At 39.7% G+C, this 26459-nt stretch overlaps 1 protein-coding gene across 1 annotated transcript in view; it reads right to left on the bottom strand.

The window, feature by feature from the left end:
- The window catches only part of SCN8A (sodium voltage-gated channel alpha subunit 8), a 180833-nt gene extending 163250 nt beyond the window's left edge, over positions 1-17583 (bottom strand). The window contains exon 1 of the mRNA XM_044229304.1: positions 17543-17583. The gene's annotated coding sequence lies outside the window, so the exon portion shown is untranslated. The remainder of the gene's footprint in view (positions 1-17542) is intronic.
- Between the last annotated feature and the right edge of the window lie 8876 nt (positions 17584-26459).

Here is a 26459-nt window from a genome sequence, read left to right as displayed (position 1 = left end):
GTGGCTGGTATTAATGTCAGATAAAGTGGACTTCAAACCAAGGAAAATTACCAGGTGTGAAAGGGCATTAAATAATGATAAAGGGGTCAGTTCACTGGAGGATATAACAATCCTAAATGTATATGCACTGAACAAGTAAAACTTGACAGAACTAAGGGGAAAAAATGGACAAATCTACAATTACAGTTGGAGATTTCAATCTTCCTTTCTCAGTAATCAACTGAACAACTAAATAAAAAATAATCAAGGGGCGCCTGGGTGGCTCAGTGGGTTAAGCCTCTGCCTTCGGCTCAGGTCATGATTCCAGGGTCCTGGGATCGAGTCCCACATCAGGCTCTCTGCTCAGCAGGGAGCCTGTTTCCCTTCTCTCTCTCTCTGCCTGCCTCTCTGCCTACTTGTGATCTCTGTCTGTCAAATAAATAAGTAAAATCTTAAAAAAAAAATAATCAAGGATAGCAAAACATAAGTTGTAGATCTTAAATAGACACAATTCCTATTAGTCAATTACAACTCAAAACAGCTGCAAAAGCTAAAAGGCAGAATATAATGTTGCAATTAAATAATAATTAAATCACATTTTTAGAAAAAAAAAGAGAGAAGGAAAAAAAAATCAAGGATACAGAACAAATGAACAGCACCATCAACCATTTGAATATAATCGACATCTACCGAACATTCTACCTAACAGCAGAATATATATTCTTTTCAACTGCACAAGGAACACTCACCAAGACAGACCATGTCTTGGGTGATAAACCTTAACAAATACAAAAGTATTGAAATCATATAAAGTATATTCTCTGACCATAATGGAATTAAACTAGAAATCAATAAAATAAAGACTCTAGAATATCTCACAACAACACACTTCCAAATAATTCGTTGGTCAAAAAGGAAGTCTAAAAGAAAATAAAAATTTGACATACCGGGCACCTGGGTGGCTCAGTGGGTTAAGCCGCTGCCTTTGGCTCGGGTCATGATATCGGGGTCCTGGGATCGAGTCCCGCATGGGGCTCTCTGCTCAGTGGGGGGCCTGCTTCCCTTCCTCTCTCTCTGCCTGCCTCTCTGCCTACTTGTGATCGCTCTCTGTCAAATAAATAAATAGAATCTTTAAAAAAAAATTTTGACATACCAAAATTTGTAAAATATAGTCACAGCAGCACTTAGAGGGGAATTTATAGTCTAAAAATTTATATTAGAAAAGAAGGTCTCAAAAAAAAAAAGAAAAGACGGTCTCAAACAGTCTATACTTCCACCTTAAAAAAAAAAAGTGAGAGAAAATTAACTCAAAGTACACTAAAGGAAGAAAATAAATATAAGAAAAACAATGTAAATAAAAAACAATTTTAAAAAGACCCAGAAAAGCAATAGAGAAAAATCAACAAAATTAAAAGATGGATTTTTGAAAAGATGGATAAAATTGATAAGCCTCTATCTAAACAAATCAAAAACAAAAGAATGAATACACAAATTATCAATATCAGGAATGAAAGAAGGGCTATCACCATAAACCCCCACACATTAAAAGAATAATGAAACAGTATATACTATGTACATAAATTTCACAACTTAGATAAAATGAACCAATTCCTTGAAAGCCACAAAGTCCCAAAACTCACCCAAAAAGAACATACAACCTGAGCTGTCCTATATCTAATAAAGAAATCTAATTTGCAGCTAAAAATCTTCATACAAAGAAAACCCTAGGTACAAATGCCTTCACTGGAGAATTCTACCAAATACTTAAAGAGAAGGAATTTATACATTCTATTCTAAAAAATATTAAAGGAAACACTTTCTAACTTATTTTGTAAGACCAGCATTATCCTAATACCAAAACTAAAGAAAGACAGCATAAGAAAACACAAAACTTGGGTGCCTGGGTGGCTCAGTGGGTTAAGCCTCTGCCTTCGGCTCAGGTCATGATCTCAGGGTCCTGGGATCGAGTCCCGCATCAGGCTCTCTGCTTGGCAGGGAGCCTGCTTCCTCCTCTCTCTCTCTGCCTGCCTCTCTGCCTACTTATGATCTTGCTCTGTCAAATAAATAAATAAAATCTTTAAAAAAAAAAAAAAGAAAAGAAAACACAAAACTACAGGGGTGCCTTGGGTGGCTCAGTGGTTAAGCAGCGGACCCTTGGTTTTGGTTCAGGTTGTGATCTCATGGGTCATAAGATCAAGCCCCATGTTGGGCTCCGTGCTCAGCGGGGAGTCTGCTTGAAGATTCTCTCCATCTTCTCCTCCCCCTCTCTCTCAGTGCCCTCTCTCTCTCAGATAAATAAATCTAATAATAAATAAATAAATAAATCACACACACACGACTACAAACTGATAATATCCTCATGAACACGGACTTAAAATTCAACAAATTAGCAAATCAAATCCAACAACTTGGAAACATAACACATCACAACCAAGTGGTGTTTACCCTAAGAATGCAAGGCTAGTTCAATATTTGAAAATCAATCAGTGTTATTTATTCTATTAATAGATTAAGAAGAAAAAAATCCTATGATCATATCAATTGATACAGAAAAAGCATTTGACAAAATTCAACATCCATTTCTGAAAAAAACCCTCAGCAAACCAGGAAGAGAAGAGAACTTAGCCTTATAAAGAACACCTACAAAAACTAACAGCTATCATCATACTTAGTGGTGAAAGACTGAACGCTTTTTTCCTAAGAACAGGAAGAAATATCCACTCTCATTTAATATCCTACTAGAAGTCTGTAAAGTCTATAATAATGGTAGAAGAGAGAAAGAAATAAAAAGCACATACATTAGAAAGAAGAAATAAAGCTGTCATTGTTCACAGATGACATAATTGTCTATATGAAAAGTCCCCAAAATCTATAAAAATGTTCCTAGAACTAAGACGTGAGTTTAACAAGATTATAGGATATAAATTCAAAATAAAAAATTCATCATATTTTTATATCCTAAGAATGAATTAGAAATTGAAATCCAGCCCTTCAATGGACGAATGGATAAGGAAGATGTGGTCCAAATACACTGTAGAGTATTAGGCCTCCATCAGAAAGGATGAATACCCAACTTTTGTAGCAACATGGACGGGACTGGAAGAGATTATGCTGAGTGAAATAAGTCAAGCAGAGAGAATCAAGTATCATGGTTTCACTTATTTGTGGAGCATAACAATTAGCATGGAGGACATGGGAAGTTAGAGAGGAGAAGGGAGTTGGGGGAAATTGGAAGGGGAGGTGAACCATGAGAGACTATGGACTCTGAAAAACAATCTGAGGGTTTTGAAGTGGGAGGTTGGGGGAACCAGGTAGTGGGTATTGGAGAGGGCACGGATTGCATGGAGCACTGGGTGTGGTGCAAAAATAATGAATACTGTTACGCTGAAAAAATAAAAAAAAATTTAAAAAAAAAAAAAAGAAAAAAAAGAAATTGAAATCCAAAACAAAAACATTTATAATAGCTAAAAAAAAGGGAAAAAATCTAACAAAACATGTACAAACCTATATGCTGAAAACCATAAAATGTTGATGAAAGAAATAAAATATGACCTAAATAAATGAAGACATACATCTCATTCATTGATTCAATACACCATGTAGTTAAGGTATCAACTCTCAAATTATCTACAGATTTAATGCGGTTCCAATCAAAATGCCAAGCAGGGGTTTTTGCAGATACAGACAAGCTGATTCTGAAATTGATATGGAAAGACAAAAGGACTAGAATAACCAAAACAATTTTGAAAAAAAGAAGAAGAAAGCTGAAAAGTTCACAATACACAATTTTCAATCTTGCTTTAAGCTATAGTAATCAACTATGAAGGGACAGACACATGTATCAATGGAACAGAGCAGAGTCTAGAAAAAGACCCATACAGATACAGCCAACTGAGTTTTGACAAGGGTACAAAACCAATTCAATGGAGAAAGGATTGCCTTTTCAATAGCAATGATGCTGGAACAACTGCACATCTATCTGCAAAAAGTAAATAAATATGAACCTTGATCTAAACTTCATACCTTATACAAAAATTAACTTACATGGATCATAGATCTAAAAGTAAAATGTGAAGCTATAAAACTTTCAGAAGAAAACAAAGAACATCTTTGTGACCTTTGGCTCAACAAAGAATTCTATCTTTGACATCAAAAACATGATCCATAAAAGAAACTGACAAATAAGATTTGAAAATTGTAGCTCTACAAAGGACAATATTAAAACAAGGAAAAGAGAAGTTACAAACTAGGAGAAGATATAACCAGGTAATTTATCTGATAAAAGACATATCTGCAATATGTGTACTTTTTGAAAACTCTCAAAACTCACAGTAAGAAAATAAATTTGGGTTCATGCAAAAACCTATACACAAATGTTTAGAGGAGTGCTATTCACAATTGCTTGAAATTGGACACATCTCAAATCAAATAACCTTCATCAAATGAGGGGTAAGCAAACTGTTACATAATCATACAGTAGAATACTACTTACAATAAAAAAAAGAACAAATTTTGATAAATACAACATGAACATCATGCTAACTGGAAGAAGCCAGTCCCAAAAGGCTATATACTCTAGCATGTTTCCATTTATATGATATTCTAAAACAGGCAAAACCCTAGGAATGGGGAACCAATCAGTGGTTGGCAGGGATTATGCATTAGGGAGAATATGACTACAAAGGGACAGTAGTGGGGAGCTTTTTGAGGTGATGCAACTGTTCTGTACGCTGATTGCAATGGTGGTTGTATGAATTCACACATGTGTGAAAACTCACAGAATTGTACACCAAAATTTTTTCAATGGTACCGTTTGTAAATTTTAAAAGTAACAGTAAGAAAAGTAACCAAAGCTGTTAAAAATGTTAAAAGGAAAAAATATATATATTTGCCATACGTTGAGCTGGAACTTCAAAAGCTTTTCAAATATTCTATTGGACTTATTCTTGTGAAAGAAACAGGACTCTATTTGGTGATAGTACCCTAATAGGAATATGTTTCCAAATAGGAAAAAAGACCCTATTCATCCCAGGGGCACTATGTACTGGCCCAAAGCCACAACCAGACTGTACGCGTTCTGATGCCTAAACTTTGTCCATAAAAACATCTGATACCTTTATGTCCAAAATGGAGACTAGTGTCCATACTTTGAACTCTATAGATCCACACTGGATTTTTATAATACCCTCAAACGTCAGCAGTTTTCACAAATAAGGGTTCTTCCTGGGTTCTATGAGTAATGAGGAAAAAAAAACAAACAAACTGGAAAAGTCTTGACAATTCAACATCTATAAACAAAAGCAGTACCTAAAAGGAGCTGATGGGTCTATAAGCCCAGCTAGAAATTGACACTGCTTTCTGGGGATGATATTTTTTTCTTGAGATTTTGCAACAAATTGTACTGAGTGATAAATGTATGGCTCTTAAAAAGCAAGCCAACAGGGGCGCCTGGGTGGCTCAGTGGGTTAAGCCTCTGCCTTCAGCTCAGGTCATGATCCCAGGATCCTGGGATGGAGCCCTGCATCGGGCTCTCTGCTCAGGAGGGAGCCTGCTTCCTCCTCTCTCTGCCTGGCTCTCTGCCTACTTGTGATCTCTGTCTGTAAAATAAATAAATAAATAAATCTTAAAAAAAAAAGCCAACAAATCTCTCTCTGAGCAGTCCCCTGAGCAAAGACAGGGCTGTAGAGCAGCGCCCAAGCAGGAACCTGAGTCACAGCCTCTGGTATGTCTGCTGCGCCTCAGCTCTGGGAAGCAGCACAGCAAGCCTGCTAAGGAGTGGGAGGTGAAAGTGGTGGCAACTCCCACTACGCACAAGAAACAAGAGAAGCCAGAAACTTACTAATGGTTGGGAAGGAGCATGTGGCAAGGAACGAGGCCTATCAGCCCCCCAAGGGTCAGGCTGCATGCAATCGAATTAAAATTAAAGGTGGAAAATACTCAGATCTAATTAATAACATCTCTTCAATATCCAGTCATCACAAAAAACACACTTACTTTCTTTGACCTATAAAACTTTTCAGCAGTTTCTAATGCCAGATCCCCAAATATAGAAGTCTTACCCCTTTTGCACTTATGGCTGAAATTTTCTTATGAGTCAGGAAAGAAAAAAAAAAAAAGCTTCTAAGATAGGTGAAGTACTCATATGGTTATTCTACCTTATTTCCCCACTACACTTAATCACTCATTCTGTGTCCTTCTTTGGTCTTACACATCCCTCCCCCTCCTCTTCCAGAGATAAGGAAGAACTACTACAAATAGAAGGAAAGAGAAAAAAACTCTGTATCTATCAAAATATTACTTGCTCTAGAACATCTAGATTAATAAAACAGATTGCCAGTGGCTCCTGGGTGGCTCAGTCAGTTAGGCATCTGCCTTTGGCTCCAGTCATGATCCCAGGGTCCTGGGATCGAGTCCCATGTTGGATTGCCTGCTCAGCAGGGAGTCTGCCTCTCTATGTCTCACACTCTCTCTTTCTAATAAGCAAATAAAATATTTTAAAAAGTGAAACAGATTGCTGGCATTCAGTTAAGAGGTCTTCATAGACTTTCCTCATTCCAGACTACCCTAAGAATGCCTTCCCAGGGAGTTTTTGCTCAACTATTCTTAACCACAGTTACTTTGAGCATTCACACTAAAAAACAGGTACAAACTTATAATGTGATTGCACAGAGACTCTCCTAATGGGATTACCATAAGGATGCTTTGCATCCCCAAGTAGAGTGCTAAATTTACTAATATCTTGTACATGAACTCCATCTGCTCTATTGGTTCCACACAAACCATGGGGACTTCTGCCAACTGTCTAAGTGCAAACTGTGGCGAATGTTAATGGAATTTGCAAGAACTCTGTAATTTTAGTGGTGAGAAAGAAAATATTAACAAATTAAATGAAAAATTTTATTGCATTAAATTAAATTGCTTTTTTCTTACATGTATTCTGTTAATTTGCTTACGCATGCTCTGATGTTTCAATCACCCTTTATTTTTTTCTTTTTCAAAGACCTTTACTGAATACAAAAGGCTAGAACAGAACCTGAGCAACCTGAGCATACTTTTTGCTCTAAATTACCACTGTATACTGAAGTTGCACATTAGGGCTCACTGACAACTGTCTGGTACCCCAGATATATCAGAAGTTGATGCAAGTCAAGCCTGACATTTTGTATCCACCCAAGATTCAATACCTGAAAGAAAAAGCAACAGCACTAGCTGATAGAGCCTCTTTCCCTCTGCTTTCAACTATTAGAATCCTCTCAGTTGTTACCTTTAATAAATCCTGCAATTTCAATGGTTTTCATGAAGCACACAGAACATAACCAAATGATCAAAGAAAGCAAGCCACTGAATTTCAGTAAGGACAAAACAGTCATCTACCAGGTCTATGAAAAGGTGCATAATACTTGTTTCTTTATATATGAAACTAAAGGTTAGTTGAGAATATCAAGGAAAATGACCACATGTTAAATGTTTACAAATGGACAGAATTTAACACTCCCAAAATAAGAAACAAAAGGACAGAGATCGACAAAGTTTAAATAATCTTTATCAGTGAGCAAGCACAGAGAATAAAGAAGTGGGAACACTTAGGTTTCTCTTAAAGAAAACTTTAGAAGCTCAAGGGGCGGGGGATAACTCTCTGCAAAGAAAGGATTAAAAATTAGAAATAGAGGCGCTGGGTTGGCTCAGTTAGAAGAGCACCTGACTCTTGATCTCGGGGTCATGAATTTGAGCCCCACATTGGATGCAGAGATTACAAAAAAAATTTTTTTAATTAAAAGATAGCTTGTTAATAACCAAGTTGGTCTGGACTAGACTGCCAACATATATTACAGCCTATACCCCCACCCATATGTTCTAAATAGAAGATTATATCTCCGAATTTTAAAATGGCAAAATAATCTTGAACCCCTCCTCCTCCCTTTTCCCATGTAGTCTTTCATCAAGTCCTACTGAGTCGTCCTATAAACTACTTCTTACATTAGGGAAATATTACTTAAATACATGGGACACACATATACAAAATTCTCTCTCTTTCCCCTCCTTTCCATCTTCATCACTATAATCCTGGTCCAAGCCCTTGTCACCACCCATCTAAGGCCAAACCAAACAGTCAATTAGCTGGACATCCATTATATGTTCTATTCTGTCCTATTACACATTGCTACCCAATCCTCCTGATACATTTTAGCACAGCTTTGATGATGTGTCATTCTGTGCTACCTCAAAAATCCTCTATGTTCTCCATGGTCTCTAAGGATAAACACAGCTTTGAAAAATCGTTAATGTTGGGCTACCTCTACCCTATCTTTCACAGGCCTACCTGCTGGGGAAGGGGAGGTGGCATTCAACCACAGCCCAACTGATTCGCTAACTGCACTCCCAAAATACTTCATGCATTCTCACCTTCTTACTTTGACTCACACTGTCTTACCCAACCATTCTGTAAAGCTCAGTTCAAGTCATACTTCTTCCATCACCCTCTCATCATATCAGCTTAAAACTCTCCTTTCTAAAAAATAAATAAATAAATAATAAAAATTCTATACCATTTATATGAACTTAAACCCCTTACAGTTGTTGCCATGAGCCATTATGAACACCTCTTATTTAACATGTTGTGCTTATAATTTATTTCACCCAATAAATACATTCCTGCAACTCTACAGTATCTTTCAACACCTGTCACAATGCCTCACCCTTAGTTGTTACTCATGACAATTCTGTCGATTGGTATGGTCAGGATAGGGGATCTACAAATCAAAGTGTCAATAGTTCTTGAGGCCATGTCTTTCTCTATACTTTTTCATATGTAATTCTCATATGGAAACCCTAAAAAACAACTTAGTTGGTAGGAAATGGGTGCTTTGGCCCAAATTAACTTTTTACCTTAAATAAGCCAAGAAATTTCACTAAGAAATATAAAACATAAGGGATTATCTGTATCATAAGGGGAAAATTAATCTAAGGTGATTTAAAAAGAGAGTTCAAATCCCAAAACTATTTTAATAGTTTTCTCTAAAAGACACTAGAAATAACTGGGTATGTGCCAGGGGAGAGAATGTGCACAGGTGCATATGTACACAAAAAAGAATACAAGAGAAGCTGGTAATGATAGTTGCCTTTATGGAGTGCATACTGATTAAGTGGGAGACAGTTATAAGAAGACTTAACCTTGAACCTTCTGATTTTTGAACAGCCTCTGTTAGCTACTCAATTGTAAAGTACATATTTTACAACATAGAATGAAAGAGATAACTTCAACAGTGCCTTCTGAGTAAAATTTTTTATATTAAATGACTTAGAATCTTTTTTTAAAAAGAGGAAACAAAATAATATTTAAGAATGTTACTAAATTTTTTAGTATAAAGCAAGAAAACACTCCCTAACTTTTCCAATGCAAGAATGGGATAAAGAAAGCAATTGTAGCACAGTTCTAGCAGGCTAGGGACATTAAAAAAAAAAAAAAAGACACCTTTCCAAGGTTCCAATCCCCATCCAGAATATCAGGTCACAGAGAGGTTTCCAAAAGAGTCTGCAGAGGAGAGATAACTCCTCTTAAAAAATGAGCAGTTCCCCAAGTTCACGTCCAAACTCCCTTGCCCATTCACAGCAGTCATTCCCACACTTTTCTCAAAGTCTGCTCCAATGATTCCTCACACTCCCAATACTTTCTTCTTCATCAAAGCACAAATCTTTAAAAAAATGCCTATTTTCTCTAACGTCTCTTTCCTAGAAGCAAGGCATTTCACCTCTTCAGTCTTCGCCAAAATCTTAGGAAATCCAATTGAGAATTCTGAAGCAAGTGAGATTTCTGGGTATTCTGACTTCTGAGAAAGCTCTACCAGTCTCATTTGCAAACTGCTCAATTTTTCTCCACAATTTAATAATAATAAACAATTTTCTTTTCATTTAAAAGTGTTTTATTCAGCTTCTTGTTAAGACAAAAAAGACAGTAGTGAATATAAAGCAAAAGCCTAATGCATTATCCTTACTTGAAGAAGGGTTCCTCCTAAAACAAGAAACTAACCATGTCATATATGAAACTCTATTTATTTACAGGACAGTTGCTCAGTCAAATGAAGGAAAAATGTTATTTCACACTTGCTACCAGTGAATATTAAGCTTTTGGAAGTTTAGCCTTCAATTGTGAACTGCTGAAATAACAAGAGAATAAGAACAGCTGAAAAATGAATTGCCTTTTCATTGATAAAGTAGTAGTGATCTCTTTCTTTATCAGCCACTAACTAAAAACTTAAAGTAACATTTTAATTTGGATTTTTTTCCTTCCTAAGTTCATTCTGGTGGATATGCTAATGATCAGTTAAATACCCAAAATGTAGGAAAAAGGAGGGAAATAAATGACGTATAATTCACAGCCTAGAGAATCCATTCCCTGGATAAATACACATTCACTTAGATTTCTCTAACATCCTTACTCTCCAGGAACCCAAAGATTTTACAGCATAAAAACAGCACTAATCAACTGAACATGAAAAGAGCCTGTTAATATGTCTTCTGGGGGATTTCGGTGCTTTCCACTTCCAGGTCCCAGAACAAGCCCACTGAACATGGGAGGCCTCTCTGTACCACCAATAGTGAATATGAAAGTGCTTCAGACCCTCCCCCCCACTAACATTTCAGTCACCCTAACCCAATCAACACTTTCCAGGATCAAGAGAACTTGAGTCCCAAACCTAGAGTACCTCTTCGACCCTCAGCCCCCAGCTTTTATTTTGTTCCCCTTTCCTCAACAGGGCACATCTCCAAATACCTAAGGGAAATCTTTATTATCCACTTCCACCTTTGCTGCTGTAGCCCAAGAGCCTCCCAGAACCTTTTTCTGCTGCACCCTGAATACCCCTCCCAGCACCAACCCCCAGTATACAGCCCTACACCAATTTCAGCCTTGCATAAGCAAAGAAGTCAGGTGGTAGAGGCCATAATTCCTCTACAGTCCTGGTTATAACTTTCATTGGCAATATGGGAGTATTTATGAGTAACTATATGTATGTATTTATGTGCAAGAGAAATAAAGAAAGGTAAGCAGACACGATGACCTTTAAAAAAGTACTCAGGAGAGCTGCAGAAACAAAACAGGTGTGTTACTTCAATAAGAAACACATCTTCAGTTCATTTTCCCTGCTTTCAAAATGCTATCCCTCAAAGGTACTTTTGCCCTCCCTCCGCCTATCCCAGAATCTTTAATTATGCCCACTCACTAAAACACATTTAGCTACCTAGGATAATGATAATTTCTTAAAACAAAGCCAAAATTGTTCACGTTACTTAGTTATATGAACATCATGGGGAAAAAGTCTTTAATCATGGGTCAGCCAACCAACCTGGGTACCCATCTCCACTCCATGACTTAATGGTCCTGTAGCCCTAGACAATGTGGTTAAGTTCTGGGACACTCAATTTTCTCAGCTGTAAAATGGGTAGAATAATATTTGCCTTACCTAATTCAAACAATCAATTGATAGAAAGATTTTAAAAAAAAATTTTTTTAGGGGCGCCAGGGTGGCTTCGTGGGTTAAAGCCTCTGCCTTCAGCTCAGGTCATGGATCAAGCCCCACATCAGACTCTCTGCTCAGCGGGGAGCCTGCTTCCCCCTCTCTCTCTGCCTGCCTCTCTGCCTACTTGTGATCTCTGTCAAATAAACAAATAAAATCTTTTAAAAAAATGTCTTTAAAATTTTTATTTATTTATTTATTTGTCAGAGAGAGAGATTGAGCAAGCACACACGTGGAATGGGGGGAGGACACAGACAGAGGGAGAAGTAGGCTCCCTGCTGAGCAAAGAGTCCAATGCAGGGCTGGATCCCAGGACCCTGGGATCATCACCTGAGCCAAAAAGGCAGATGCTTAACTAACTAAGCCACTCAGGCGTCCCAGGTTTTTTAAAGTTCTGATAAACCGACAACCATAGAATAATAATTACCAAAGGTAGATGGTCAGCTGTGAGATCTTACTATATGAGACCCATTCAAATAAATCAGTGCAAATATAATGGAAAAACCTAGAATGGTACTAAAGACAAAAGCAACTCCAAACTTGATAATCACTCATCATAATTAAGGAAGAATAAAGGGGAGCCTCAGTCTTTGGGTCCATTCCGCCTTCAGATACCAGGCTATAGCTAAAAACAGTTCATGGCCTGCCAGCTAGCTAGCAGTGCAAGAGCATTTCTCTTGGGTAACATCCTACTCTAGGATAGTTTGGGAATGACTGAGGAATTACTTTGGTAACAATATTTGCATGGTTGTGGTGGAGATCAGCACTGCAATTGTATAATAAAACTTTTCTCCTGGGCGCCTGGGTGGCTCAGTGGGTTAAAGCCTCTGCCTTCGGCTCAGATCATGATCCCAGGGTCCTGGGATCGAGCCCCACATCGGACTCTCCACTCAACAGGGAGCCTGCTTCTCCCTCTCTCTCTGCCTGCTTCTCTGCCTGCTTGGGATCTCCGTCTGTCAAATAAATAAATAAAATCTTAAAAAATAATAATAAAATAAAGCTTTTCTCCTCTTAGACCAGCAATGCCCATCCAAATCAGGGTATCTGCAGATCCTATCCTCTATGCCAGACTGAAGATAAAGCAACTATCTGCCTTTCAGACTACCAAAATTTAATACAGCATATCTATACTATAACAAATACGTGTATAAACACACACTAAGCTGCTAAATCCTTAGAGGGAAAGGAGCAAATATACATTGAGCTCTATGTGTCAGAAACCACAAAGTAACAGCGATTTCTTTTAATCCCCACAACACCCAAACATAGGAATTATTATTCTTATTTTTATAGATGAGAACACTGTAACTCAAATACATTAATTTGCCCAAAGTCACAAACCTAATAAGTAGCAGAGTCAAGACATGAACTTAAGCCCATACTGCTGCTGCTGCTTCTCAATGGTGTTAACTATGGCAACCTGCTAGTGTCTTCATTTCACCTTAATTCCAGACATGGTACTTAACTGTGTGTCCTGGCTGTGTTTCCACACATTCACAAAGAGACAGAGAAAAATTTCCCAGAAGACTTCCTGTTTGTCTCTCCTTTTCCTGCATTTACTTCCTATTCCTAAAAATTATTGTTTTACCAGCTTAGACCTAAAAGCCTGTCATACCACATTTCAGCAATTAATATACACCTACAATGTGACAGTTCTGTTTCCTTCCTTGTATACTTTAATAGCCATAGTTTCATTTAGGGACTTAAACACTAGATGGTTATATTTAATTTACCTTTTCTCAGAATCATTTTTAAATTTTCAAAAAAATTACCTTTAATGTGAAAGAATTCATTCTTAGAATTTGCCCGTAAAGTCTCTTGATTTAAATATAGCAAGATAACCAGAGGAATAAAGAAATCTTTCCTTAATCATCAAATCAACAAATATTCTCCCTCTGTACCTACTGTGTGTGAGGCATTGTTCTACGCACTAACATATTTTAAGTGGCAAGAACCAGCTTAGAAAATGATACCATGCTCAGAAACTCAGAATAATAGTATTTTTAAACCAAGGCTTTTAGACTCTTAAGTTCATAGTCTAAATACTATTATTCTGAATAACATTTGCAAGTGCTTCTTGCCCTCCTATAGGGAAAAAAAAAAGACTGAAAATATACAATAAAACAACTATTTTGCTTAGGATAGTGGGGCGCCTGGGTGGCTCAGTGGGTTAAAGCCTCTGCCTTCGGCTCAGGTCATGATCCCAGAGTCCTGGGATCGAGCCCCACATCGGGCTCTCTGCTCAGCAGGGAGTCTGCTTCCTCCTCTCTCTCTGCCTGCTTCTCTGCCTGCTTATGATCTTTGTCTGTCAAATAAATAAATGAAATCTTTAAAAAAAAAAAAGCTAAGGATGACTTTTTCCTGTTTTTTTTTACATATATTAAAATTTTTCTGTAATAAGAATGTGTTCTTTTCATAATTACAGGAACTAATCGCACTCTGGATAAACTTTGCATCTTTAACACTTTCTATACAATGTGGGGTTATTTTTTCTTTGTCAGATATAATTGACGGGAATTATGTATTCATTAATTCATGCCTGTGCCTCTAGAACTTGTTACATAACATCAGCACATTAAAGATAATTATTTTTCTCTCCATTCATGGAATGTTTTTCTTGCTTTAGGTGGATATGTCTATCTCTGTGTTCTTTTCAAGCAGATGGGGATTTCTTGTATAATTGCTACAGAATATCAATAGTCAATCTTTTCTTGGTAATTAGCACAAGAATGACATCTGGCCTTGATATAGCCCTAAACCATAGGTCTTTTAACATTATGTGTGTTATCTTTTCAATGACATTAAAGTACTTAATCACAGTGAACCCAAATGGAATGAGCTAACTTTATGTAGAAGGAAGTTCCCTACCAATGGAAGTACTCAAAGCAAAGATCTCCCATAATGGAACTTCTGTGCTAGGAGGTTGTAGAGCTGAATTTTATGGCCACCTTCCCTTTCTAGAATTTTAAAATAAAATTTTGACAAGTCTACTCTAGTGATATAAAGGACTGCATACTGGTCTCTGTGTATCAAGTCCTTTTCTCAGCTCACTGTTCAAATCAACTCAGAAGATTTCCTTCTGAGCCAGCTTGACTTAGCAAGCTATCTGATTAATTCTTGTGGAGACCAAATTCCCATAATTATTAACTGACCCTTGTTACTTTAAATTACCAAAATGTGCTAAAACAATGTAGTCAGCAAAATGTCACTGTATGTCTTACATATGGATCTGTTGCAGCCTGTAAAACACTGTCTCCATGAGGGACAGCCAAAATGAAGTTACGTGGGAGTAATAAAATATGATAACTAGGCCTGCAATCTCAAGAATAAGCCCAGCTGCGCATGCACACACACATCTACAAGAAAGCCTGCTGATAATAAAAGCAAAGAAAAACCCAAATCGCGTCCAGCATGTGCATACTTCATGGCAGCGCTGGTCCGGGAACTGTCCTTTAAGCACCACAGCAAGAAACCAGGGAACTGTCCTTTAAGCACCACAGCAAGAACCCTGGTGCAAGCCCCAACACGGGCACCCAAAGCTGGACCACGAGAAAAATTTGTTATTCTCCTACAAAAAGAGCAACAAGCACTGTACATGGTTTGTTTTTAAGTATGCTATATTCTACTTCATAGTCCTTTATTAATTTAAAATAAAATCCTTTAAGTACTTTGATGAAAGTTGACAAAATCCCAAATGAAAACCAAAGGTATATTAAGTCTGCCTCTCAAACTGAATTCAAGAAACCAATAATTGGCCTGCACTATCAAGAACTGCTTTGCAATCTCCACCACCAGCCCTACCAAGAAACACAGCACATTTACACATACCCTAAATCAGATGTTGAAAACATAGAACATGCTCAGAGCCCTCTCCAGGGAGAGACTCGATTTCTAGGACAGATGATGCCTGCCGAATACCAAACCATCATTACCACCCCCCTCTCAAGCAATCAAATCCTCTTTCAGGGAGAACTGAAGGCCTTATGGGTCATGAGTTCCAAAGAAAAAATGCTGCAGTATTTCAAGAACCGGGTTACAGGCAACGTGCTACAAAGCTTTCAGCAATTTAAGTCTGATCCCCCCCCCCCCGAGATTCCTACCAGAATGGCACCAGATGCTAATGTTCTCCAGCCATTTGCATTACACATCAAAAAAAAAATTTTTTTTCTTTGAGGGAAAAAAAAAAGTCCCCCCACCTCCATTATCTTCTAATAATGCACGTGGAGGAAAGCAAAGTACAGAGAGACGGTGAAACAGTCTACCACACCCGAAATCTCCTATGGAAAGCTAAAACATCCCCCAGCCCTAACACACGGAGACGTCTCTGAAGGCTCTCCAGGTTTAAACTTGAGAAAATAGTTATAAAAAGCACTATTGCCCTTTGCTCCCAAAGCCCTCACCCACATTTCCTGCTTCCATTCTTGTTTCTCTGGTACCCACTAAATTTTCCTGGTGTGGTAGAGTTTGCTTCATGTTAATTATTTCTCCCTTTCCCTGGATTAGCCAGATGCAACGCCAAGTTTCTCCCCCCTCCCCCAAACAGATGACATTCTTTTATTATGAACACCGATGCCGAGAATCTTGGAATCTCCCCATATAAAATGCATTCCCCCGTGTTTCAAAAACTGCAGTGTAAGTGAGGAAGAGGGCACAGGGTGGAGTAGTTGGAAGGAACGCATGGTTTGAAGAATCGTATTTATCAAACTGAAAAATGATTCCCACCCCACCCGACCTCTAAGCCGGGGCCTCTGAATGGGTCTGAAAGCCCCAGCTAACCCCCGGAAAGTTAACTGCCAAGTCTCCACCGGTGGTTGCCGCAGGCAGAGGGGATGGAGCTGAGCTCTGAGGAAAAATGCAGAGGCTTTGCGGTCCCCCAAGTACCAAGAGAACTAGAGAGGAGGGGTCTGTGGAGCTGGGCAGTCCTTTAAGCCAAACGCTAAGAAGCCCGGGGTGCTGCTGATCCTGGTAAGGTGGGGGAGGGAAGGGAGAAAGGAGGAGAGGAACAGGCTCTGCATCGGGTGGCGTAGGGATGGGGGTGGGGGAAGGGGGATATTCTGAAAGTGATGTACTCCCTAATGCAGGAATTCTAGCCTGCCGAGGAAGGTCCCGAGGGCCCCCAACACAGCCCCAGAGCACCCTGTCAGGAGGGGGACGGACATCCGAGTAAAGGACAGGGGGAGTTCTGGCTGCCCTAAGAACCCAGGAGCTCCTGGCTTCTGCAGCTGGTAACGATCTGGAGCCGGATGGGGGAGAAGAATGCAGTAAGACATGGGGGAGGGGGTAGAGCTGAGGGGCTGCTGTAGGACGATCCCGACAGCACTGCCCTTCCCAGTGCAACCCCGAGAGGGGCCCCGACTCTGCCCCGGCCCTTGGAGGTTGGGGGAGGGAGGTTGCACCACCGAAGGGGCGCCGAGGGCAGGCCACTGTCCCCCAATGCAGCCAAGAGACAAGAAGAGCGAGGGTGTATCGGGGTGGTGGCCGGTGGTCCTCAGCTCTCCTCAGGGACCCCTGGTAAACACGGTAGAAGGAAGCAAGACTTCCAAACACCTGTCCAAAACCGGGAGGACAGAAACCCAGCTCCGCGGCCCCTCGAGCCCCGCCGCGCACTCTGCGGCAAAGCCCCCGACCGGAGATGGGCGAGCCCCGCTCCGGGGTCCCGAGGCGAGAAGGGGAAGCCGGCGGGCGAGGAGCGGCGCCGGGGCGGGGGCTCCGGGGCGACTTACGGCAGCGGCGGCGAGGGAGGCAACGACGGCCCTAGCGCGGGGCCCGGGAGGCGCGGCCGGACTGCAGAGGCGCCGAGGCTGCGGCGGGCGGGACTGCGGTGGGCGCCATCTTGGAGCGCTCCCCGCGCCCGCCCCCCGCGCCGCCCGAGTCCTTGCATAATTGATGACTCGAGCCGGCCGCGCGCCGCCGCGCGCGCCCCCGCCGCCGGGCCCCCCGCCCGCTCCGCCCCCGCGCCGACCCCCGCCGCGCGCCCCCCGCCCGCCCCGGGCCCGCCCGCGCGCGCCGCCCACGCCCTCCTGCCCGCCGGTGCTTGGCGGCCCACCTACCCCTGCAGGACGCGCCCGCTCGCCCGCAGCGCGCCGCGCCGCCCGCCCGCCCGCGCGCTCGCTGGCTCTCAGGCCGGAGTCCCCGCGCCGCCCGGACCGGATCCCGGGCGAGGGAGCAGGGCGCCGGCAGGGGGCGCCGCGCCGGAGTGCCTCGCGAGCGTCCCCGGGCCCGCCTCCCCGACGCCCCCGCGGAGCCGCGCGGGAGGGGCACCCGGCTGAGCGCCGGGACGCGGCCGCTGGACGGCGGCGGGCCGCCTGCCAGCTACTGGAAGCCGAAGCCCGAAGGTGCTATGTGGGCCCGAACGCCCCGCGACCCCGGTGAATGCCAAGTCTCACCTGTCTCCCGAACGCCAGTTGCAGCGGTAATGCCCAGCTGTAGGGCAATGCTCCGTTGCTGGGGTTCTGGCACCTACAAGCTCAGAGAACTCAATCTACATGATCTTTGGCCGACTGAAAAACACAAAACGCCGAAGTCTATCCACGGCAGCTGGAGCCCTGTGAGTCAGTGGACAGGGCCCTGGAAAGAGGAGAAGGGACGCATCGCTTCCCTGACAGCCTCCGGTGCGAAGCTGGGCCAAGGCCACCTTAACCTGGCTGAAGCTCCGCGAGCCTGTATGCAAAGCAGGCGCGAACATTTGAACTGCTGACTCCACACTCCGTGAGGAGGCGGCCGGTAATGGATGTGAGAACTCCGCACTTCCTTGTGCTCCTGCAGCTCGGGAGTTCAGAGTTAAGAGCGAAACAGGAGGGTCAGGTGGCCACTTACCAACTGGGCAGCCTTGGAACCTGAACAACTCTCCAGACCTCAGTAAAAGACTTCCAGAGTCCCTCGGTAAAAAGGGAGCAACCATAGATAGATCACGATGATCTATCTATGTGATCACGTAGATCACAAAACCTGATCGCTTTGTGGTGAGGGCTGAAGAGAAGGCATGTCACACCTTTACAACGCAACCTGGCGCACAGTATGCCAGCACTTAGTGTGCCCACTGCATGCATTTTTAAATAGCTTCATGGAGGCGTATTTGACATGCGATAAGCTATGCGTGTTTAGGGTGCACAATTTTGACGTCTGTGTACACGCGAGAAATTATCACCATCACCTCCAAAAGGTTCCCTCTGCCTCTTTGTAATCTTTCCATGTATCACTCTCCCACGTTCTCTCTCCAGGCAACCACTAATCTTCTTTCTATTACTGTACATTAGTTTGCATTTTTCAGAATTTTAAATACATGGCATCATACAGTATGTCCTTTTTTTTGGTATGGCTACTTCCGCTCACATAACTCTGTTGAGATTATCCTGTTGTTGATGATTCAGTTGCCTATGGATGGTTTGACTTCTTATTGCCGAGTAGTGTTCCTTATAGGAATATACCATTATAGGAATGTACCATTATAGGAATGTAAATATACTGTTTATCCAGTCACTTGTTGATGACATTTAGGTTATTTCCAGATTTGCCTATTAAAAATAAAGCTGATAGGAGTGTTTGTGTGCAAGTTTTTGTATGAATATGCTTTGTATGCATATGCTTTTATTTCTCTTGGGCGTAAGTATCTAGGAATAAGAATGACTAAGTCTAATTGTAGGTGTGCATATTTAACGTATTAAGAAAGGGCCAACCTGCTTTCTGAAGTGAATGTGCCATTTTATAGTCCTCCCAGCAACATAATAGACTTTCAGTTACTCCACATCTTTGGCAACACTACCTATGATCTGTCTTTTTTCTTTGAGCCATTTTAACAGGTGAGTAGTTGTATCTTACTGTGGTTTTGGCTGGCATTTTCACTGTAACTAAGATATTGAGCGTCTTTTCGTGGGCTTATTTGTTATCAGTAAATTGTCTTGGGTGAAATGTGTGTTCAAGTCCTTTGCCTATATTTAAAGTTGAGTTGTTAGTTTTGAGCGGTGTTTATATATTCTAAAGTACAAGTCTTTCATCTGATATGTGATTTGTAAATATTGTCTCCCAGTCTGTGCGTATGTTATTACTCTTTTAACAGTGTCTTTCAAAGAGCAGAAATTCTTAATTTTTAATGAAGTCTGATTCATTATTTTCTCTTCTTCTGTGGATCATGTTTTTGTAGTCATACCTAATTTTTTTTTTCACATGGTTATCTAGTTGTTCCTGCACTATCTGGTTTCCCTTGCACCCTTGTTGAAAATCAATTATTCAGATATGTCAACGGTCTATTTCTGGCCTCTATATTCTGTTTCATTGATCTATCTGTCTATTTGGACACTAATACCATACCGTCTTGATTATTTTAGCTTTATAATAAATCTTGAAGTCAGATAACATAAACCTCGTGATTTTACTCTTCTTTTTTTTTAATATTGATTTTGTTATTTCAGATCCTTTGCATTGCCATATGAATTTTAGAATTAGCTTATCAAATTCTGCAAAACAGCCCCCTGGGATTTTGATCAAAACTGCATTGAATCTATGGATCAATTTGGGGAGAACTGGCATCATAACAACAACATATAGTATATCACTCCATTTATTTCAGTTCTCTTTAATTTCTCCCAATAATGTTTTGTAGTTTTCAGAACACAGGTCTTGCTCACCCTTCTGATATTTACTGCTAAATATTTCACATTTTTAGTGCTACTGAACAGTATTTTTATATTTTAATAACGAATATTTTATATTTCAATATCTGATTGTTCCATAAGATTTTCTACAAAGATAATCATGTCATCTGCAAATAAACATGGTTTTATTTCTTCCCTTCCAATCTGAATCTCTTTTGATCCTTTTTCTTGCCTTGTTGCACTGGCTAGGACTTCTAGTGCAATGTTGAATAGAGGTAGAAAGAGGAAATGTCTTTGCTTTGTTCCTTATTTTAGGGGGAAGACATTCAACTTGAAGATAGGATGTTAGCTGTAGATTTTTCCTAGATGTCCTTTATCATGTTGAGGAAGGTCTATCTATTCTCACTCTCCTGAGAGTTTTTATCAGGAATGGATATTGGACCTTGCAACCCTTTTCCTCCATATGGCTTTTCTCTTTAGTCTGTTAATACGGTAAATTACATCCACTGATTTTCATATCTTAAACCAACCTAGAATAATGTATTGATCATGGAGTATTATCTTTTTAATATATTGTTAGATTTGACTTACTAACACTTTGTTAAGAATTATTACATCTATATTCATGAGGTGTATTGGTCAGTAGTTTTCTTGTAATGCCTTTTCTGGTTCTGTTATCAGGACTGTAATGCTGACCTCATAGAAGGGTTAGGACGTATTCTCTCTTCCTTAATTTTCTAGAAGAGTTTGTGTAAAATTCACATTATTTCTTCCTTAAATATTTGGTAGAATGTCTCAGTGAAATCATCTGGGCCTGGAGTTTTCTTTGAGGGAAAGTTTTTATTTTTTCATTTCTTAAATTTGTATTTATTTTTTTTAAGTAAGCTCCACACCCAGTGCGGGGCTTGAACTCATGACCCCAAGATCAAGAGTCACATACTCTACTGACTAAGCCAGCCAGCGACCCTAAAGGAAAGGTAAAGTATAAATTTAATTTCTTTAATAGCTGTAGGGATATTCTGATTTTTAATTTTTTTTCAATGAACTTAGGTAGTTGTATCTTTCAAGGAATTACTATTTCATCTAAGTTGTTGAATTGATAGGCATGATATTGTTCATAATATTTGCATATTATTCTTTTACTACAGAATCTGTAATGACGCTAACTCTCTCATTCTTGAGATTGGTAATTAGTGTCTTCTCTTTCTCTCTTTTTTTCCTGATAAGTCCTGCTGTAAGTTTATCAGTTTAATTGGTCTTCTCAACGAAGGATTTCTTGGGTTCATTGGTTTTTCTCTACTGATTTTTGATGTTCTGTTTCACTGATTTCTGACCTTTATTATTTCCTTTATTCTGCTTACTTTGTTTTATTTGCTCTTTTTCCCTTAGTTTCTCAATTGGAAGCTGAGGTCATTGATTTGAGACCTTCTTTTCTAAAATTAGCATTTACTGCTATAAATTTCTCTGTAAGCACTGCCTTAGCTACATCCCACAAATTCTGATATGTTGGATTTTCATTATTATTCAGTTAAAGAAATTTTCTAATTTCCTCTTCGATTTTTTCTTTGCCTCATGGATTATGTGTATTATTTAGTTTTCAAATATTTATGAATTTCTCAGATAACTTTCTGCTGTCAATTTCTAATTTTCTGCATTGTGGCCAGAGAACATGATTTGTATGACTTAAGTCTTTTTAAATTTTTTGAGACTTGTTTTATGGCCCCAAAATATGATTTATCTTGTTAAATTTTCCATGTGCACTTGAAAAGAGTGTGTTCTTGCTGTTGGATGGAGCGCTCTGGAAATGTCAATTAGGTCAAGTTGATTGATAGTGATGTTTAAGTATTCTAAATCTTTACTGATTTTTTTTTCTGTTTGTTCTATCCTTTTTAAAAGAGGTATGTTGAAATATATGAATATAATTGCAGGTTAGTCTGTTTCTTCTTGCCATCCTATCAGTGTTTACTTCATATTTTGAAGTTCTGTTATTAGGTACATTAATGTTTGGGATTGTTATGTCTTCCTGATGAATTGACTCCTTTATCATTATGGAATGAACTTCTTTTTTCCCTGGTTATATTTTTGTCCCGAAATTTACTTTGTAAATTTTTTCTTTGTCTTTTTGTCTTTGTAGCATAGACTAGCATGGTATTTCTTTTTACAGTCTTTTAAGTTAGCCTATTTATTATATATCTTTATATTTAAAGTGGGTTTCTTTTAGGCAACATATAGTTGAGTGTTGGTCTTCCCACCTCCCTGCCCCCCCATCTAAATCTCTGTTTTTCAGTTGAGGTGGTTAGACTACTTATAGTTCATGTGGGCATTAATATGGTTGAGGTTAAATCTAACAATGTACTATTTCCTATTTGTTCCTTCTTCATTTGTTTCTATTTTCTGCTTTATTTTGACTAACTAGAATATATTTTATCATTCCATTTTTATCTATGTTGCTGGTTTATTAGCTGTAACTCTTTGTTGTGTTATTTTACCACTATATAAATTTAAGTATTTACCTCAACTTGGGTACTAAATTGAACTGTAAGTTCTCTGACTACCTGAACTTTGGGTGCTTTGTACACAGTAGGTTTTCAACACATACTCACTTAAAGAATGAACATTTGTTTCTTCTTGTGTTTTATCAAGAGACATTTATGATTGCCTTCCAAGTGGTCTCCAGAAAACTGATCTAGAAGTTGGTTTTAATTGGAACAGGCCCCGTACTACATACATAAAGAGATGGAACACTGATTTCCAATATGGTAACTAAACCAAAGTGATTATAAAGAGAAGGAAAGAAAGAAAAATTAACCCCCCCCAAAAAATGGTTAAAACTAGAATTATTAAAGCTTTATGGAGCATATCGTATAAGAAAGCCAATGTGTAAATACATTAGAAAAAGAAGTTTGAGGTCTCAGATTTTTAAAAAATCCAATCCCATAACATAAAGAAATCCTTTTCTTATGAAAGATGTCTTGGTAAATCGTTTTTATCTTGCATTTTCCAAATCTCTAGTTGTTACAAGCAGGGTGCTTGTCTTCCTTATTGAAGATGCTTTTCCTGGAAATCAGACCCTTTGGGGCTATAATCAGACATTATTTACCAACATTGAGAGAGGACAGAGTTCTATATCCTTTCTCCAATATTTTAACAAATGTGGAAAATAAGCCTCTGGGATCAAGTAATAGAATCTGTTACTTTTAAACTCCAGGTAGCTAAACTTACAAACTTTTCAAAATATGAGAGTATTTGCTGATTCCATGAGAATCTTTGAAGTCATCAAAAATGTCAAGGATTTCCTTTAACAACTAAGCTCATATCAGGAAAAAGCTCAATACATTGAGAAATGAGTTTCCATTTAGAAAGATGAAAGAGGGATTAGACTTGCCCAGTGTTGCTGCAGAGGGCAAAACCAAGACCAAGGGTGGGAATTTCTAGGAGACAGATGCCAGGTCACAATGAGGAAGGATGTTCTTACAGAGCGGATCAGCAACAAAACAGACCACCCCTGAGGAAAGGAGCTAAGGTGTTTTAAAGGAGATGCTGTAAGATCAGTTGTTCTGGACATTTTTAGGATCAGGGACTCCTTTGCAAATCTGAAGAGAACTATGTATCATTCTTCTTCCCAGATAAATTTACAGACCCATCCACACAAGTGCACATATCCTAAGGCACAGTTCAGTTGTGAATCTCATCCTTGAATCCCAGCTTAAGAATGTCCAATGTACAGATGTTAAAATATGAAGTGGGACCATTCCCCTTCCCCTCTGAAAGCCTGTCATCCTCTGGTTCTATCCCCATCCTCACCACTACCTTTAGAGGTCATCTAGGGTTTCCTGATGGAAATCTAGCAGAAGTACTTTCCTTTGGAATGTTCTGCCCCACTTCTCTTTTTTACCTTTTGACCCAATAATAATTTACTTAATCTTCTATCTCTCATTCCAGACATTACTGCTTCCTCTAAATTTACTGCTCCCTTCAATGGAAACAGGATTTAATTCCTTAGCTTGCTGTGATGCCAGCAGAATCCAGTCTGAAGATTTTATCTCTGAGATTACTCCTAATCTCCTCGCACAGTAGCAAGCCTTGCAGAAATATTGACGATGTGGAAGATATCACTCATTCTTCCTTTTCACTACAGCCAGTGTGAAATCCCTTGCCACAATGTGCTTCATGTGTTAGCCTATGGACTTTTGGACTATGCTACTTCTCATTTACCTTACTTTTGGCTCATCCTACTTTTTGTTATAGCTTTGCAAATAATTTACCAATTAATTTGGTCAAATTGTATCTACAAGGGCATACATCATGCCTCAAGGTCAGCATCTGGAGACCCACTGATAACACTGCTGTGCATCTTACACAGTAAGCCCGCTCTTTGATAGGTGTAGTTGAGAGTCAGTTGTCAGAGTGGTCAGCCATAGTGGTCAGTCAGGAATTTAAACCTGAGCGTCACTGAGCCTTATAATCTTGGGCAAGTTATGTAACTACTCTGTGTTGGTTTCTTTAACTGTTAAGTGGATATCTCCTTGGGTTGTTATGACAAGATTATATTAGTCAATGTACATACATACTTGAGAATGGTGCTAGCACCTACTAAGCGCTCTGTAACTATTAGTTTATTATCCATATGCTCAAGATCCCTATGCTTTACTTATCTCATTTCCAAAAGATCCTAAATCCTGGGCTCCCTAATGCCTTTGACTTTATAACCTCCTTCCCACTGACATTGCCCTAATCATCTTTTGCCATTACTACAATGACAGGGATATTATTTATTTTAAAATTTTAAAATTTATTTATTTGAGAGAGAGTGAGAGATTAAGCATGAGTTGGGGGTCAGGACAGAGGGAGAGAGAAAAGCAAACTCCCCACTGAGCAGAGAGCCTGATGTGGGGCTCAATCCCAGGACCCTGAGATCATGACCTGAGCCGAAGGCAGATGCTACCAATGAGCCACCCAGGTGTCCCTGGGATTATTAATGGACTGTTATTAATTTTGCTCCCCTCAATGCAAACTGGTACAGCTATTATGGGGAACAGTGTGGAGTTTCCTCAAAAAGTTAAAAATAGAGCTAGTCTATGATGCAGTAATCACACTACTGGGTATTTACCCAAAGAATACAAAAACACTACTTCAGAGGGACACATGCACCCTGTGTTTACTGCAACATTATTTACAACAGCCAAATTATGGAAGCAGCCCAAGTGTTCATTAAGAGATGAATAGATAAAGAAGATGTGGTGTATGTATGTATATGTACGTATGTATGTTCATATATATACAATGGAATATTATTCAGCCATGAAAATAATGACCTCTCGCCATTTGCAACAACAGGATGGAGCTAGAGAGTATAATGCTAAGTAAAATAAGTCAGCCAGAGAAAGACAAATAGCATATGATGTCACACAGGTGCAATTTAAGAAAGAAAATAAATGAGCAAAGGAAAAAAGAGATAGAGAAAAACAAACCAAGAAATAGATTCTTAACCATAGAGAACAAACTGATGGTTACTAGCAGGGAGGCAGGTGGAGGGATGAGTGAAATAGGTGTAGGGGATTAATAGTACATTCATGGTGATGAGCACTGTGTGATATGTGGAGTTGTTGAATCACTATATTGTACTCCTGAAACTAAGAGAACACCATATGTTAAAATGAACTAGAATTAAAATAAAGAGCTTAATTAAAAAAATTTTTTTTTTGCTTCCCTCTCCCAACCATGGGACCCTGCCATGTTCTAGAGTAAATAGAGCTTATTTCCCTGCCTCAGTAACTCTGGATGGGGCTGTGTGAGTTGCTTAGCTCAGTAGAAAGTTAGCAGACACAATCCAGACAAAGGCTTTATGTGTGCCTGGGCACCATTTGGTTTGGTCTCTTGCCCTGAGATCTACCATGAGAAGAGCATGTCCGCAAGCATTCTCCAGTCCAGGGGTAATGTAGAGTCACATGGGACAGAAGGGGACCCCCGCTGCCTGGACCCTGGAATCCAGCCCACCCCTGCTGAGATGCAGCCAACCTAGAGACCCTTGAGTCTTACTTTTGGAGTGGTTTGTTACACAACATTCATGCAGCAGTAGCTGACTACTACAACAACCATACATGTTCTATGCTTTATGACACTTTCTCTAACTTCCTCCCAAGTAAAAATCAATCATTTAGTATTATTTTTGTTAGAGGAGTAATCACAGTATATTACAGATAGACTTTATATAAGCAGTCCATCCTCCCAGCTATGATGGGCATTTCCAAAGACCAAGATGCTGCATTCCTGGCACTCCACTGGGCCTGGGTAAAGCTGAATGTGATGGACAAGACACCTTTTTGAAGTTCCTCTTCTCTGTTTCTAAGCATTTTATGGATAGTAATGCTCAACA

This window comes from Neovison vison, chromosome 12 (assembly GCF_020171115.1).
Source record: "Neovison vison isolate M4711 chromosome 12, ASM_NN_V1, whole genome shotgun sequence".
In the NCBI taxonomy this organism is placed as follows: Eukaryota; Metazoa; Chordata; class Mammalia; order Carnivora; family Mustelidae; genus Neogale; species Neogale vison.
This window is presented reverse-complemented; position numbering and strand designations above follow the sequence as displayed.